The sequence below is a fragment of the Budorcas taxicolor genome, chromosome 15 (assembly GCF_023091745.1).
Source record: "Budorcas taxicolor isolate Tak-1 chromosome 15, Takin1.1, whole genome shotgun sequence".
NCBI lineage: Eukaryota > Metazoa > Chordata > Mammalia > Artiodactyla > Bovidae > Budorcas > Budorcas taxicolor.
Genome location: NC_068924.1, coordinates 39,479,106 through 39,497,424, shown reverse-complemented (window position 1 = coordinate 39,497,424; position 18,319 = coordinate 39,479,106). Strand labels below are relative to the sequence as shown.

Here is an 18,319-nt window from a genome sequence, read left to right as displayed (position 1 = left end):
TTTCTTGTTAAAACATGAAGGTAACAAACTCTCTTTTATCATAGGTGTTACATATAATTGTTACATTTCAGAGGAGTTAACTCCTGCAGACCTCAATCTTTTGTGTTTGGTATATTACTGAGTTTGGGACCTTTAGTGGAAAGTTAACCACTCCAGTACTCTTGCCTGGCAAATCCCATGGACAGAGGAGCCTGGTGGGCTGCCGTCCATGGGGTCGCGAAGAGTCGGACACGACTGAGCAACTTCACTTTCACGTTTCACTTTCATCCATTGGAGAAGGAAATGGCAAACCCGCTCCAGTGTTCTTGCCTGGAGAATCCCAGGGGCGGCGGAGCCCGGTGGGCTGCCGTCTATGGGGTCGCACATAGTCGGACACGACTGAAGTGACTTAGCAGCAGCAGCAGCAGCAAGAACATGATTTCTGGAACTGAACTGTCTGTGTTTGAATCCTCACTCTGTACTTTCTAGCAGTATGATCTTGACCAAACTGTTTTACCACTCTGATTCTCAGTTTGCTCGTAAAGTGACTGTGGGGATTAAATGAAGTAATATATGGGAAGTACTTAGATCAGTATCTAGACTTCTATAGCACACCTTATATACCCATTTCAGTTCTGTGGGCAGTAGAGTAGTTACGAACATAGGCAAGAAATTCAGGACCTGGCTCTACTCTTTTCTGACTATGGGACCATAGGCAAGTCACATTATCTCCCTAGAGCTCACTTCCTCCCCTGTATAAAGCTAAAGACTGCTACCTTGTACAGGTGCCATGAGGATGAAGGGAAATGGTAAATGCAAAATCCCATGGGCTAACTAGTAGTACAGTTCCTGTCATTTCAGCAGGTGGCAGCTACTTTTCCTGTCCTCAGATGCTGGGGGTGAACAGCTCCTGGGCCTTTGATTGTTAGCTCCTCTTCACTGACCCATGGGTGGATGAGGAGAGTAAGACTGTGTGGAGGTTATGGTGGAGAGACTACAAAAGTTACTCCCATGTATGTGGAGTCCCGGGCAGTGTACAGTTAGCTGAATGAGACCCAGTCCACTTTCTAATGGCTCAGAAACGGGGCACCCCAATATGTAGGTAAGTAACAGAATACAGCTTCCTTGGTAGCTCAGCTGGTAAAGAATCTGCAATGCAGGAGACCCTGGTTCGATCCCTGGGTTGGGAAGATCTCCTGGAGAAGGGAAAGGCTACCCACTCCAATATTCTGGCCTGGAGAATTCCATGGACTACTCCATGCGGTCTCAAAGAGTCAGACATGAATGAATGACTTTCACTTTCACTAGAAAACAAGTAGTGTGTTTGAGCAAGGAGTTTTGACCGTTGCTAGGGAGGACATATTTATGTGAGTAGTCTACCTGGAAGAAAAGGTTTTTGAGGAGAATCTCAAAAATATGCATGTAGATGGGAGAAGTTGGAGAAAATACTGGTCATGAAGACCATTGAATCACAGGCAAAGGATTTTTTTTCCTGAATTCAGTAAGGACTGTGAGACGGCCGCTAATGTCGGAAAGGCACCCAGGTGTACTGGGCTAACAAATAGTGATTTTGAAACCCTATTATCTGGAACTGCTGTTAGACTCTCTCTGGCGTATTTAAAAAGATGGTATTTGGAGACAGATATGCCCTGTACAGCTGTAATGCCAAATTAATTTTATGTTTTCCTAACAAATGTCCAAAAACCAGTGTGTTATGGTGGCTAGTCATTACTGAGCGCCTCATTGTATCACTGCGCTATTGCATGGAGATAGAGTTAAAATGAATCAGTACTTGACTATGGTGAATACGTAGCCACCACAGAAAATTGTATTGAACTAAATACAGGCACACAAAAATGAGTACAAGTAAAATGGGAAACGTGTATAAGATGCGGTGGATTGTATCAATCTCAATATCCCGACTGTGGCACACACAAATGAATACAAGCAGGGAAATGTATATAAGATGCGGTGGATTGTATCAACGTCAATATCCCCATTGTGATATTACAGTTAAGACATTACTATTGGTGAGAGAAATGGGCAAAGTGAACAAAGGTTTTCTCTATATTGTTATTTTTTACAACTGCATTCAATTCTCTGAAAAAAATTTCAAGTAAAAACGCGCTAGTAGAAGCTATGCTTTGTAGAAAATGTGCTGTCTCCAGTCACATTCCGCTTCTCTCAGTTCCCCATATTTAGGGGGCCTCCTGGAGGGCACAAAATAGGCGGCATTATGTATGCTGGTGGCCCCAACTAAAAAGGACAGCAAAGTGCCCCAAGGAAAGAAATCAACAGGACAAGATGGCTTTGCTACTTTGATCTAAGCGAAACTGTCGGTTACCAATTACCCCCAAACTTTAGGGACAGTTCTGCCACAGTAGGTCAGCTTTATCCAGGTGTTTTCTGATTTACCCACGGCGTCTGCTATGTCACTTTAGCGTCAGTACTTCGAAAGGTAGGGTTAAAGTTATTCTATGTGTAAATGAAGTTTACCCCGCCCCCCCGCAAAAACAAAAAAACAAAAAACACAAAAAGAGTGACGTGAAACTGCCGCAGGTAGCCTTTAAAAATTTAGGGAGTTTTTACCTGACCCATTGCTTTCGAAAAGTACAACTCGCAGGGATGAGTGAACTCGATTTCTTGAGCGACTCGGAGGAGACTGTGTTAGCAGGGCAGGATTATTACGAACTCCGCAGTTCTCTTTTCTTTGCTATGCTAAAGGTTTCCCTTCCCAACAGTAGGTCTGACTTCGACTTGAATGAGAGCCCTGAACTTTTGTAAAGTGGAAAAGAGGGGAAGTCATGGCAGGCTGGGAATCCGGCCCCGAGAAGGCGTCCACCGCGCTCGAGAACAACGACGTGAATTTTCAGAACAGAAACTTCTCTTGCCCGCACTTGCAGACTTCCGCGAGTCCAGGAGCGCTCCAGGCGGTCGCGCGAGCTTCCGCGCCCGGGAACAGGGAAACTGAGGCAGGGCCGGCGCGGCGCGCGCCCGGAGGAGGGAACCCAGGATTCCAGAGCTCTCCGCGCGGCGCAGCCACCTCAGAGGCGCCCTCCCCGCCCTGGTCCGCCCCGCCCAGCTCGGGACAAAGCCCGGAGCCCGCGCCGGGAAGGGGCAGGGCGGCTCCCGCGCGCGCCCCGCTCCCCCGTGGGCGCGAGACTCCGCCCCGCCGCCCCTCGGGAGGGAGCCCGCCCGCGCCCCAACGGCTAGGCTGCCCAGCCGGGCCCGCCCCGAATCCCCATGACGTCACCGGCGGCGGCAGGCCCCGCCCCCGGCCCCGGGCGGCAGGCCGCATGACGTCACCGAGGCCCCACCCCTCCGGAGCGAGTTCGGTCCTGGCGTTCATTTCATTCCTGTCCTCATTCCGAACATTCTTAGCATCGCTCGCGCCGTGCCGCGCCGCCCGAGCCGAGCCGAGCCTCTGCAGCCGCCGCCGCGGCCCCGCCGCCCGCCGCGGGCGCCCATCAAGCACTTTGCAGACTCGCTTCCACCCTGCGGGCCAGTCCGCGCGGCGGGGCCCGGGCTCGGGGCGGCCGCGTCCGGGGACAGGCCATGCAGTGAATCCCCCCCACCCCGTCCACCTTTGCCCGGAGCCGCGGGCAGCAGCCCAGTTCGTCCAGCCGGCCCCGGGGCAGGAGCGGTGCTAGGCAGGGGTGGGGTGGCCCAGCCCGGGGATCGGGAATCGGGGAGGGAGCCGGGCTCCGAGCTGAAGGCGGGGGAAGCGGCGCCGAAGTTTGCCTCGGACTCGCCAGGCGCTGCGGCGGCTCCCTTCGCCGAGGTAAGTTGGCGCGCGGGGCTGATGCTGGGTGCGGTGGGCGCGCGGGGCGCCGGGGGCGGGGGCCGGCCCCGTCCGGCCCCGGCCGCTCTTTCTCTTCGGAGTCTGCTTTGTGTGCGGCGGGCGGGCAGAGGAGCGGGCACGCGGAGGGCCGGGGCCGGGCCCCCGCGCCCGCCTCCCCGCGCTCCTTCAAGGTGAGCGGCCGGGCGCTGCCGCGGGAGTTGCCGGGACGCCAAGTTGGGCCGCGCGCAGCGGAGCCCGCGCGGCAACAGGCGGCCTTGCAGGCGCCGGGCCGGCCGCGCCGCGCCCCCCGCGCCCCCCTCTTGCGCCCGTCCGCCTGTCGGCGCGCACACGCACACACCCTCGGGCAGTTTCCACGTTTTTCTGGGAGAAGTCAGAAGTTCGGAGCGAGCGCGGGCGGGGAGAGCCGCCGGCGCCGCCTGGGAGCCCGAAGCCGGCCCGATCCCCCCCGCCGCGCCTCCCCTGCCGCCCCAGGCGCCGGGGTCCCCCGAGGCCGGCTCGGGGGCTGCGCCGACTTGTGCTGCTGGCGGAGGTTTCGCTCCTTCTTCTCAAAGATGAAAGGAGGCACGGTCGTCTTTGCCGCTTCTCCAGGACTGTTGCTGCCGCCGCCGCCGCTTCATTGCACATTCAAGTGGAAAATTTTCAGGAGTCAGCAGAAACATTGTGTCCAAAAAAGACTGAGTCGCAGTTACCACCAAATCCTGGAGGAGACTCTCCCTGGAAAACTTCCCTTCGGTAGGAAATACTGGGGGATTTGTTTGTTTATTGGAAGAGAAATGATCCCCAGAGGGGAGAAAATCAGTGCATTTCTTCTCTTTGTTCGTAGCAGCAACATTTGTTTTGTTCTAAAGTCCACAGGCCCGCTTTAAAGAAAGTTCAACTTCTGTGAGTTTCCTTTTTTTTTTCTTTTAATGTGTTTTTTTTTTTTTTAAACCGGAGCAACGTTTTAAATGAGTTGAAGACAATGGAGGGCTTCACACCTCCCTTCTTTTTCTCCCACGAAAATAAAATCCAAATCCTAATTTTCTTTGCTTTTTAATTGTTTTTAAAGATTTATTTAAAATTGAATGCTGTCACTGTATAAAAATATTTATGAAACAATGAAATACCAGCCATTAGCATTTCTCAGGAGGCGTGTTAACTTCTCAGAAGCAAGTGGCTGCCTGTGATTTGCAGAAATGAAAATTGACTTCACTAAGCCCTGAAAAGTTAGAGACAGATGATGTTCCAGGAGCCGGTCATGTAAAAAGGCCGAGTTTTAATAACAGTGCCTTGGAGGAAGCCCAGGTCTTGGAACAGAAAGGTCTGTAAGACCTATCAGCTTTTAAAAGAGTTTTAAATATATATATATATATGTATTTTAAAAATGTTACAGATAGTACAATGAGTAGAACCCTGTCTAGTGCTTCAGGACAACCAACCCACATGTTTCTTCCTCCCCACCCTTTCCCTTGATTGTTTCTGGAAGTTTTAGGTGGTCTGATGGCTTGTGGTGTGCTGGGTGCCTGCAGGTGGTTACCTGAATAGACAGATCCCTTCAGGAAGATGTGATCCCACTGCAAATTCAGATCAGGGGGTGGGCTCCGTTCTCTGCACCTTGCAGTGAATCTTGATTGGTGTCTTATGCACGGGGGCTTCTCTGCCAGGGTACTGTGAGGTGGTTGAGGAACAGACGTCAGGCTTTGCCCAGTGCTTCATCCTTTCACTGTGGGGCTTGTGCCCTTCTGTAAATAGCAGAAACTATGAGCACCAAGCACATTTGAATGCTTGTAAGGGCCAGACTTAGATCCAACTTTGGTAAGAATCTTTCCTTTTTAGAAGGAAATAGTAGAACTAATTACAAAGTCGCTCTGAAAAGACAAATGTATTAGTTGAACCTTTGTCAACAGTGAGGTTTTGAATTGTTGATTGTTTTTTAGGGGAAAGGCTGATTTTTTTTTCTAATTTCACTATTTCCATAAATGGTCACAGATATTTTTGTTTAGTGTTTCTTTGTATGTGCAACTCTGTGTTGGACTCTCAGGTTTCAGGTTTTGGACCAAGTTTATAATTCTTTTGTTGTTGGTGTAAAATAATGAGCTGATAAGCTGTATCCATTACTGGTTCTTGTCGATGGTATAAAAATGCCAATGTAGACCATTTTATTTTTACTTTAATGATTAGGTACTATTTAGTTCACAGCTTTAGGAGAATACAGACTACCTTTCCTTTCTTTCTCCCTCTTTCTCTTTACAAGTTTGAAATAAAACCAGTGTGACACTTTGCCTTGACACTTAAGAGTAAAAAACTATTAAAGGAAGGAATTTTTGTGTCGATTCCTCCTTTTTGTGATCTTTTATGAAGCAACAAATAGGACTCCATTCAGGGAACATGCCTGAGAGAGATTATTGGAGAATTTTTTTTTTTTTTTTGCTTCTTTTCCCAAAACATAAACCAGGACTCACCATGGCATATACTTAATGAAATTTAATTTAAAGAAAGAGGACATGCTATCTTAATTTGAGTCAGACTGAACTGAATTTCTCATGGAGAGGTGCTTCCTTGCTTTATGGTACAATGTGTACCTAGACTCCAGCAGCATACTAATACATAAGAGCTCCTGGTGCTGGGGTTGAGGGGGCAGCCTGGGGAAAGTCAGCTTCCTCCTTTCTTCTCCTCTGCCCCTCCCCCTCTTTTGCTTTATATAGAAAGAATATGTTCGCATACACACTTTGGGCACTGGTACCCTCAGGTTTTTTTTTTAAGAAAAAGGACAAGTCATAAGGAAAAAAAAATGTTCGGGTATTTTGCTGCTTTAGTTTCAGTCGTTAACAATTCTGAGTTTTGCTGGTTATGACAATACAGGACAGCAAGTTTAAGAGGGCATTTCTTAACGGGAAAAGAGGGCATTTCTTAACGGGAAAATTTGGCAGAATATACTTGTAGTCTATCGTGGGGATCTAGATCATATTTGTTGTCACGTTTCCAGTGGGAAAATGTGTAATGGGGACAGTTAGAAAATGTAGATCCCAGATGTTAGATAGGCCTTTGAAGGAATGAGCGGTGCCATTAACAATATTTTAAGTTTCTTGCTTCTGAAATGTATTAATCTGTTATACATGGTGGTGGGACAGGAGTTTGTGCCTCTTTGGGATTACTCTTCTCTCTGATCTCTTGTGTTATTATGTATTAATCATGAGCATAATTAAACTGCCCTCAAATGATAATTGTGGTGCCTTATCATTCAAAGGTTGATGCAAATAACTGCCTGTATGATCCCACGTATGGAAAATGATTGTGCTCATATACAGTGTGTAGATAACACTTTTAAGCTTGTATTTTAGGCATTTTATCTTGTTTCCAATAAAGAAATTGCGAAAGGAGAGGAAAAATACTGTGGAGTGAAAGCTGTGCTTAGAGGTTGGATCTGTTCAGTGATAAAAACTTTTGGGGGTTTTTTTCCCCAAAGACTGAAGAATACTGGCCAGAGGGAATGTCCAGCTTTCTTTGTAAAACTGCAACGAAATCAGAGCCCACCTTTCTGTTGATAAATGCGGGCATTACAGCTTCCTCTTTCGAGTTCAGTGACTGGAACTGCAGAGTGCGAATGTCCTACTTCTGAACTCGGCAAGAAAAGTGTATTGTAAGCTTACTGCCCTTTGACAGACTCCGGCTGTGCTGCTGGGCTATTGGGGACTGACCGGTGACTGGCGTAATCTCTTACAGCTGCGTGGCGCTTTTTCTTATTTTATCTGTAGAAGCCACAGATTACACTGTGGTGTTTAAATTAGATCCCAAATCATGTTTGAACGGTATCTGTGATGTATTTTAGTTTCTTGTTCACAAAGGTGATAAAATCAAGTAATTCAGGTCCATAGTAAGCACCTTAATGTTTCAGAGTTGGCCTTTTTGACAGATACCAATGCCAATTTTGACCCCCTTGTATTGCAATTATTGAATACTTCTGAAATCAAGGATGTTTGGGGGCTTCCCTATGCTGGGATAGTTTGTGGAATGCTAGAATGTTTGGATCTGAATATCTGGTGTATTTTTGTGTAGGTTTTTACATTGTTTTGTTTCAAAGCTGTGGACAGTTGAGAGTTTTCAGTCTGTGAGGTTGTCATCATAAGCTTCCTCGACACACTCCCGAGTTTGAACTCAGTGGAAATCCAACCATTTCTTAAGATACATTAGGGCTTTGTAGTGGCGCAGCATAAGAGAATTTTGAAATGTGTATGTTTATTTTAGTCAAAGCAAATGGGATGCCCTGAAGAGTGGGCTTTCAGGACAGTGTTTCTTAACTGGGTGGGTCGCTTTCAGCTCTTAAGTTCTCCTTTTGTCCACTGGCTTTTTGCATGGTTGGGAGGATTCACAGAAAATACTTTCCATAGTCTGGGAGTCCTGCCTGGCTAACTGTGAAACCACTAGTCTCTCTTCTGATTGGATAAGGGGTGGGGGAGTTCCTAAGAGGCCGTCTTTTCTAGTTTTATGGCTGGCCCAGAGAGGAAGGCTGTGTCCTGGTGGTATTGCTGGCCCCCACCCCCCAAGTATTTACCATCCTGATGCAATGCTTCCTGCCCTTTTCACATTAGTTTTTAAGGCCCTGTCATTGGATTTCACTAGTAGTTTTAGTTTGAGGAGCTGGGCCCAGAATTGGAAAAGGGGTTTAAAAGAAAAAGTCGGTATTGCCGAACAAGTTAAGCACCACCGTTGTCTCCATTGGGAAATTCAGGTTGCTTTGGGGCATCTGACTGGTTTAGATGTATATGTAAAGTGACTGAAACACCACTGGTGGGGCAGATACAACAATGGCGGGTGCTGTTGTTTTTACTGATATATAAACTGAAAAACTGCTGCTAATGGTGGGAAATGTTAATTATGTGAGAACATATTGAACTTATATTCTCTGGCATGAACTTTTAAAAAAAAATGCATGAACTGTGCTGCTTTTTTATAGGCACAGCTTTCTAATTATCATAATTCAGTTCAGCTCTGCTCTTGGATGGAGTTCAAGTGCAATCTCAATTTAACTTGAAAGGAGATTTTTTTTTTTTAACTGAGAATGTTTAAGAAATTTTGAAAAGTTCATCCAAGAATGTTGTCTGCTTAGGTGTGGTTAATTGGGGGGATGAAATGAGTGGCTTTGTATAATAGTTAATTAGATCTGAATATTAGGAAAGAGACCTTTTTTTTGGCTTTGTACCGTATCCAGACCTGCATCTTGGGCATTTTTGCATAACCAGATGCTATATGCTGTTGAGTTTTCTTTGGAAACCAATGTCTTTTTCTGATAGAAAATTAACTAAGTAGATATTTTATTACATCAATGATATAATCTCTGCAAAGACAAACTTTGTTTTGAAAGAACAGAGAGAAAGAAAGGCAGAAATCTTATAAATTCGTTTAACAAAAATCACTGTTAATCTTTTATACCAACCAAGCCTTTAGAAGGTCCTTATGTGGTCATACTTGATGGCATTTTGTGAAAGGGGTCATCTTTGACAGTATTCATTCCAGTGTCCAATGTCCTCTATATTTTCCATGACCTTAGTGTCTTTTCAAAAAAAAAGAAAAAAGTTAATGAAGCCCAGGTGCCAAATCCTCTGTGGAATCAATTTTAATTGGAAGTAAGAACAACTTCAGCTGGACCTTCCGACTTGAATCCAGTCTGATTTCTGCTGCTAAAATGCAAAGGGAGCCCACGGAAACCAAATGACTTCATTTGCTCTGGCACTTAAGAGCCGGATTCACTTCCCTGGTGGTGAAATAAAAGGAGCCAAGTGTTTTAAATAGCCACTCCCTGAGGCCTGCCCGCCCGAGTGTTTGGAGAAAAGCGCATTGTCTGATTGCAGCGCTAGCTGGGAGCTGGCCTGGCTCGCCCTCCCCCATCAGGCAGCTCCGTTTCTGAAGTTGACATCTGGTTTTCTCTCTGTTCACCTGATATATACCCAGACATGCGCACACACACAGTGTGCACACATGTGTCCTGCAGGTAACTCGGATCTCTGGCATTGAATGTGTGTGTGTGTGTGTGTTTCAAGTCACTCCTGGGATAGGGAGAGGCACATAGCTAATAGCGCAAAATAAAATGTAAACACAGTAGCTGCCCCACATGCCGCTGCTGCTGGGTTTCTGTCCTACGGTGCCTTCTGGGTAGGCGTGCCTATTGTTATGGCAGCAACAGGCAGCAGAAGTTGGGGCACCATATGGCGGATGTGGACCTCAGATAAGCTGTCTGGTAATTTAGCTCATCAATAGCATTTTGATATGCTTCATTTTCAGATCACCCATCACCATGGCTGGGGGTGTCTTGGGGGATAACTGATTCCAAAACCATTGAAAGGTCTGTGAGCCAGTGCTTCCTTTGGTGGAATCTCTTTCAACCCTTTCTCCTTCACTGCCTTTTCATTTCAAAGCTTTTGGAAGACAATAGTGGTTAGAGTTAGAAAGGGCTCCATCATCTGAGGGAACCTTCAACCCCGTCTTGAAATCTGGAATACTTAGAAGACCTCATCAGGTATTTTCATTGAAAGGAAAACAGAAAACAAGCTATTTAATAGCGTTTCATACTGGCAGAGTCAAGAAATTCCTGTAATTCAAAATTTGCTTTGGTTGTAAATAGTCGGGAGGATAAGACCAGCGTGGTTCTTATTTTGACAAAATGTTTCTAGTTTTTTTGTTCATTAAAAATACCTCCTTCATTTTTTTCCACCTTTGCATTTTACCTTATCATCAAATGCATGGGAAGGAAATCTAAAAAAGAGGAGATATATGTATATGTATAGCTGAGTCACTTTGCTGAACAGCAGAAACTATCACAACATTGTAAAGCAACTATATGACAATAAAAAAAATCAAGTGGAAAGTGATTTCAGAGGAAGAGTTACTGTGATTTGGGGGCAAAAAGCAGCTTCCTTTATGACTAGGAATTCTTACAGAGGGAGATACTTCTAGAACCTCTCTACTCAGATGTCCATTGAATCTGAGCCAAAAGTAGAATTTCTGCCACTGGTGAATCCACAGGGGAACTCCTGCCTTGAGTTGCTGGGGCTGTCTCAAGAATTCTGCACACAGTAGGTATATTAGTGGAAATTTCATGATGTGCATGACTGTCAACTGCGTGTGTTTATGTGTTTATCAACTGCGTGAATATCATTCAGCAAATATTTGTGTCCCTGATGTGTGCCAGGCACTGGGGAGGCCAGGGTAAGACTGTCTGTCTCTTTCCCTACCCAGCCTTCCTGAACACTCTCATTCTCACTTCCAGGCCTCTCACCTTTTGACTTTGGGGTTTCTAGTTTTCGGTACACAGATCTGTTTACCTGGCTAATTCAGGATGGTTCTGACTCAAACCCAGGGCATCCTCTTTCCATTCCTGTCCCCAGGAGCCTCTGCCTCACCAGTGGTTCCCACCTGAACACGTGCATCACAGCCTCTGTGGAGCTTTCCACAGACTGGGTTATCAGCCCTGGGGCCTTAGAAGGGCTGGGAGAGGTGCAGTGTTTTTGTATTTCTAAGAGACCTCAGATATTGAGAATTGTTGGGAATTATCTGATTGAGAATTATTACTCTAGGTATTCTAATTTTTACCTTCAGATGGAATCAGGCTAAATTTGCCCCCGCCTCCTAACTCTAAATGGGCTTTTTCCTGTATTTGTGAGGTGATACATCTAGGAGAGTATACTAACTCTTCATGGAATTCACCAAGATCTTGTTAGTTTTAAAGATATGGCTACACAGATATGTGCAGGAGAGGTGATGAGCAGAACTACCTGTTTTGTGCTCAGCACGCATCTGTTACTTCCTGGGAAGGTAGCAGTTGTTTCCAGATGTGATTATAGAGGTGAGCGTCAGGCTCCTTGGCAAGGGGTTTAAGGACTAATTCTTGCCTGACTGTTTGCAGAAGTAGTTTTCATGTTTGAGTAGTGGGGATGTTCATAGAGGGTCTCACATGGTCCCTCTTGATACTGAAGAATAAGGGCATAGGAAGGCTGATCGTGACAGTATCCCAGAGATGAGCATGAGTTTGCTGCTGGTGAACCATCCTCAGCTTTTTATTCTTCTCTCTTCTCTCCACCTTAGGCACTTAGAAATCCAGATGTTCCCTGCTTTGCATAGAACTGTTACATTGAAACCTTTGTAGGTACTACCGTGTGCCTGGGATTTGGTGATCCAGGCAAGGGTGGTCAATGAATGACCATCAGTAAAATACCCCTGCAGAGCTTCCAGCTTAGCAATAAAAACAGGCATGTGAAGAGATTAAAGAGATCACAGTCCACTGGGGAAGCTGTGTATTTCATATTTCATGAGTCCCAAGGTACAGTTTTTTTCCCCTTATTTGAATGTTTCCAAAGTTGGGATGCGTCCTACAATCATGGCTGGCCCAGTGGTGGTCATGACCCATGACGTGGTTGCGTACACTCATCACAGCCTGCAGAACAAGTGCAGTGGAGAGGAAGAAAATTCCAAAGTCAGTAGCCAAGCATTCCTAAGAATGCTCTTGATGTCGCCAGTTCTCTTGTTGGCACCGAGGGCAACGGTGTGTGGAAAGGCATGGGTGTTGATCTCTCTGAGAAGTTTAGTATATCTAACCCACTTTTGTTTACTTATAGTTTCCTTTTTATGCCTGCATAAGATTGACGTATGATAAAGTTTCAGTATGTATAAAATACAATTTCTAAGTCATAAGGCGGTGCTCTGGCAAGGTGTTTCACAACAGTATTTCTTAGAAATAAAATCATACTGCCTTCAACTGTCACTGGTTTCTTCGAGTTGATGAAATTTTCATGAAACACGTTTGCATCTCTATCCAAAAGGATGTGAGAGATTATATATTATTGATGGGTTGGTTTGAGGGAGTAGATTGGGACGGGGAGATGCTTTCATTTTTATACATTTGTAGTTTTTAGGAACATGTGTTTATGTAATATCAAAATAAAGGGAAAAAATATCCAATGGGGAAACTTGATTGTAATCAAGTTTTAGATCTATACCAGCTCATGACTGGCAATGAACCTTCTGTATTACTGTTTGAGGGTTGTGTTCATTACTCATGATATAGCCAGAGAGCTGTGTATGCTCAGTGGTGGGGAATGAGGAAAGCTTTGCAGAGGAAGTGATGTTGGAACTAGGCCTTGAAGGGAAGGTTTTTTTTTTAAATTAAAATTTTTTTTTTTTTTTTTGCCAGATACCATTTTGGGATTAGAGTGGGACCCAGTTGTTAAATAAATACTCCCTCCCCACCACCCCCTCCCCCCAACCCCTGCAAATACCCTCCAGAGTAATGAACGCGACTCTCAAATAGTAATACAGACAGTTCATTGCCAGTTGTGAGCTGGTATAGGATCTAAAACTTCATTATTTTCAATTAATGAAAGAAGCAAAAGGGAGGGAGGGGACTAGTTGTGGGGAGTTAGAAGCTTCCTGATTCTGGTTTGGAAAAAGGCAAGATAATAATGTACGTTTAAAAACACAGGTTTGGAGTTAGACACACCTCAGTTGGAGTCTTGGCTCAGCCACACTTGTCCTATGTTCTTGGACAAATTACTTCCTCTCTGAGCTTCGGTGTTGCCATCGGTAAATTTTAATAGAATGCCTCCTGTGTGCCTGACACTTAATAAATGCTCAGTAAACAGCAACTTCACATGCTATCTTGTATACCAGGTCTTCCTGGATTTCCTGCCAGGTCAGCCTGGGCATTGACTCTTGAAGAACACCCGAGGCTGAAGCAGTTGCTACGAAGAGCCAGGCTTACGGTCTCAGGCGAATGATTGAGATCCAGGAGAGGCTGAGGCATCCCGTCAAGTCTGAGACTATTAATCTCTTTGAACCACACTTCCCCTATTCATAAAAGTAGAGGAAATCCATCAGTAAATACGTAATATTTGAGGCTATTCCTTGCCAAGCGGTAGCGCAAACTTCTAAAGGTGGGTGGCAGGGTACACCTTCATCCACTCAAAAGGAAATGTCTTCCTTAGGTTCTGGCATGGAGGCCACTCTCCTGACTTTGGGACTGGGTTCTAAAAGTTCTTCGCCAAGGTGGTTGTATGAAACTTGTCTTTTGGTAGAGTAGCTATTTTCAGGGCCCTGGACCTGCTGGTGAAGCCTTTGAGGAATCCCTGTTAGAGTTCTGAAGGCTTCAGCTCTGAGTGTGAGATGAGAGAACAAGAGGCAGACAGGTGCCTCCCCCAGCTTTGCTGCCCTCTTTGCCCTCAGTTTCCTCATCTGGAAAGTGGGCTGGTATTAACTATTTTGAACGGCTGTGATAGGTATACCTAAGAGTTATCTCAGTAGGCTGGAGCTTCATGTGTTTTTGTTGTTCAGTCACTAAATTATGTTCGACTCTTTGCAACCCCATGGACTGTAGCACGCCAGGCTTCCCTGTCCTTCACCATCTCCTGGTGCTTGCTCAAACTCATGTCCATTGAGTCGGCGATGCCATCGAACCATCTCATCCTCTGTCGCCCCCTTCTCCTGCCCTCAGTCTTTCCCAGCATCAGGGTCTTTCCCAGTGAGTAAGCTCTTCACATCAGGTGGCCAAAGTATTGGCGCTTCAACTTCAGCATCAGTCCTTCTAATGAGTATTCAGGGTTGATTTCCATTAGGAAAGCAGAAACAGGTATGAGTACTATCAAATGTATCTTGTTCCCGAAAGTGTGGCAGGCTCTGGAGTTAAATCTTTGCCCCTCTCATCAGATTCCTTTGTCTAGGCCTTAAATATAATTCAAATAATAATTCACACTTGTGTGTGAATGGCAGACTGACCCTTTGCCAGTACATTTGCATATTTAAGAGAATGTTTACTAATCCAAGATGACTGTCTACTTGAGTTAGTACCCAGGTACTTCCTGGTACATGAGCTGAATCCTGTCTGAAAACTGAAAACCTGTGTTTTCAAAGCCAGAGGCCCTATGCTGGTCTTGCGCCACTTGACAGCCAGCTACACTTTAGGGTGTGTCTCTGTCCCTGTGTTTTCAGATTGGGGCTGCTCCCAGTGACAGGTTTGAGCTGTTAAGACTGCCTTGTGTGAACCTGGGCTGAAGACCATCTGCAGTTTTGTCTTCTGTAGTCAACCAGGGTACATAGAACTGTGTGTTAATCTGGTTTCCTAGTTTAAATTAAAAATTAAAATTAAAAATTGTTAGGAGAGATAAGTAGACTAGTTGGGAATAAAGGCTTTAGAGGCAGGGGAGAAAGATTTAAAACCAATGGTTTACAACCTGTGAATCTATTAAAAGTCACTGAATTAAACTTTTAAAAGGATGTGTGTGGAATTTAGAAAGATGTTAACGATAACCCTGTATGCAAGACAGCAAAAGAGACACAGATGTATAGACCAGTCTTTTGGACTCTGTGGGAGAGGGCGAGGGTGGGATGATTTGGGAGAATGGCATTGAAACATGTATAATGTCATATGTGAAATGAATCGCCAGTCCAGGTTCGATGCAGGATACAGGATGCTCAGGGCTGGTGCACTGGGATGACCCAGAGGGATGGTATGGGGAGGGAGGTGGGAGGGGGGTTCAGGATGGGGAACACATGTACACCCGTGGCAGATTCATGTTGATGTATGGCAAAACCAATACAATATTGTAATTAGCCTCCAATTAAAATAAATAAATTTATATTTTTTAAAAAAAGGATGTGTGAATTATATCTCATAAAAGAAGGTAAAGCACAGTGCTCCCAGAATTCCTCATGTGGCGAGTCCATTTGTTCTACTGGTCAATTGATTAAGATTGATATTCAGAGCGATGACTTAAGAGTTTATATCTCTCTTACTTTACTGGTGTTAGTGTGGAGCCTAAAGGTATCCGTTAGAAGTATCTACAGTGGAAAATATTTTTTACTTACGAAAGTATAACTTCAGTGTTGAGGGATGACTCGCTTCTTAATGATAAATGTTGACCATGTTAACCACCCGTATGGCTTATAGTTTAAACAGCCTGTGAACTAAATGCTAGAGGATAAGTAAACTAGGAGATCACAAGGGAAAGAGACCTGGAAGGCATGTGAGTCCACAAGTCAAGTTGTGAATCTGATTTGTAAGTTGATTTAAGATAGGGATATAGATTAATTTATACTTCAAGTTTCAGGCTGTGCTCTGCCCTTTTTTTTTTTTTTAATAATTTTACCTTGGGCTTTTTTGTTGCTGGGTCCTCTGACCAGATGCACAGTGTCAGAATAACTGTTTGTGGTAGTTTTATTCATTTATATTACCAAAGGATTGTTCTCTACTGTTCTTCATGGCTGTGTAACTTCTTGCCTGGCATGGTCCTGGTTTGTTCTGCTTGTCATGGCACAATCTTTAATAGTACCCTCGTTTACTCTCAAGATGTTCCAGTTTGGAGGATAAACCATATGATCATCCTCATAATAGGAGCTGATGAGGAAACTGGCTGACTCCCTTCAATTGAGCAGAATAGAGAGAAAAATCTCAAGCAGGAGACTTCTGTGGTACCCTGTATTGAGCTCATAACAGTGTTATTCTTGGAGTGTTTCAGGCTGTTTCTGAGCTTCAACAGAGGGGAATTTCAGAGAACAACTTTGGTTATAAACCTGTGCTAGTTTCAACAAATTGTTTCAAACCCTCTGCTATTCTGTGGATCAATTCATAATGAATTAAAAAAAAGCGTCTCATCATTCATAAGAATGATTCAGCTCTGTTTCATTTCCTTTCGGAATTGCAAAGTTCAGAAGTTTTTCCCAGTGGAATTCTTACAGGTTTGTACTGTGTGAAATTTGGGGATTTTGGATTACAGATTTTAGAAACTGTAGTCTTGGAGCTCCTGACACTCTTAGGTGTCAGAGGTGTCAGACCTGCTCATCTTTGTTCTTTGGGAGACTGTGTAACGACCTCCTGTGATGTGCCCAAACACACTGGAGCAGGTATCCACAGGGAACTGGTTCCAGGACCTTTGCAGATACCAAACCCCTGTGGGAAATGGCAGAGTGTTTGCATATAACCTACACACATCTTCCAGTAGACTTTAAATCATCTCTTTAGATTGCTAGAGACTTCCCAGGTGGCACAGTGGTAAAGAGACTACCTTCTAGTGCAGGAGACACAAGAGGCTTGGGTTTGATCCTTGGGTCGGGAAGATCCCCTGGAGTAGGAAATGGCAACCCCTCCATGGACAAAGAAGCCTGGTGTGCCACCGTCCACGAGGTCTCAAAAGAGTCGGGCAGTACTGAGCACAGGCACAGCGCAGCATAATACCTGATACAATGTAAATACTATGTAGGTAGTCGTCAATATGGTGTAAATATTATACTGAATGTAAATAGTTACCACCTTGTGGCAAATTCAAGTGTTTTTTTGGTAAGCTTTCTGGAATTTTTTTTCAGATTTTTTCGATTTGAGGTTAGTTGAATCTTCAGATTTGGAGCCTGTGGATACAGAGAGAAGACAGAGTGGAATCTTAAAAATTTAAGAAATTTTAGAACTTTGCCCAAAACCAAAAATAATTGTAAGGACACTGCTCAATTCCAGATGGTTCTTTTGACAACACTATTCACTTAGTTATTTTATCATGTGCTTTAGGCAGTAACTTGGGCAGGTGTTGAGTTTGAAAGAATGGCTTCTGGCCTTCACCATTGAGAACTGGGAGAACTGTTTCTTCGTTGGAGCAGTTCACTGGGAGAAGGCATTTGAGGGTCCCTCCAGGGCTAGGATCTTGGTCCCTCCACTTCCAGCTGTAAGTGTTGGATAGCCCCTCACTTGGCTCTTCCTGTTGACTTTGAATCTTTGCTTTCCCTTTCTGTGAAGATACTGCAGCCTACTTTTGAGCTGAGCTGTAGATTAAAGAGATAAAATGTTAGAGCCTTAGGCCGAAAGGTCCTGGAGCGGTTGTTATCTGAGTCATCCCTTCCACTACCCCGAACTCCCCACCCAAATCGGGTTTTGTGGAGGAGGAGCGGTACTGCTGAGTTCACTCCATAACTCAGTTGTTATAACTCTTTCAGTTGTGCTAATTCCCAGGCCACCCTGGGAGAATTTGGATAAGAAAGGGAGGCTGACAGGCCAGGTTCTGTCTTGAGCCCATTCTTCAACATTACCTTATTTAAACCTGAGAGCTTTATTTGTGGTTGAAGAAAGTGAATCTCTGAGGGGGTTAGTAACTTGCCCAAGGTCACACAGCCAGGTTAACAGGACCAAAATCTGATATCAGTTCCTAGATCCCACCGACTCCACAGCTTTCAGGCTAACAAAAGACTGCATATTAAGTCACTTGTGGCAGTTGTTAAGATAGATGGTGACACTGAAACGAAAGTAGACTTGCACACTTCCGGTGTATTTGTGCAGAGTACTTAATGCTTTCTTTTGTTTTGTGTTCTTGGTGGCCCATTTAACCCGTGTTTTCAAAACAAACATGTAAATGTTGGGTGTGGCCCACTCCAACCTTTACTAGGGGATCTGCTCCCCTTGCTCCTCATTGAGAGCAGGCAAGATTCTCTTCTCCCTTTTGGAGTCAGTCTTCAGAGACTGGCGGTGGGATGAGGGGAGAAGGGCAGAACCTCTCACCTGGCTCCCTGGGTTTCTGTTGTCGTTCAGTGTCTCAG

General features: G+C 45.0%; 1 protein-coding gene across 1 annotated transcript in view; it reads left to right on the top strand.

Moving 5' to 3' along the window:
* Positions 1 to 3,592: 3,592 nt before the first annotated feature.
* Positions 3,593 to 18,319, top strand: part of TEAD1 (TEA domain transcription factor 1) — a 259,923-nt gene continuing 245,196 nt past the window's right edge. The window contains exon 1 of the mRNA XM_052652610.1: positions 3,593 to 3,760. The gene's annotated coding sequence lies outside the window, so the exon portion shown is untranslated. The remainder of the gene's footprint in view (positions 3,761 to 18,319) is intronic.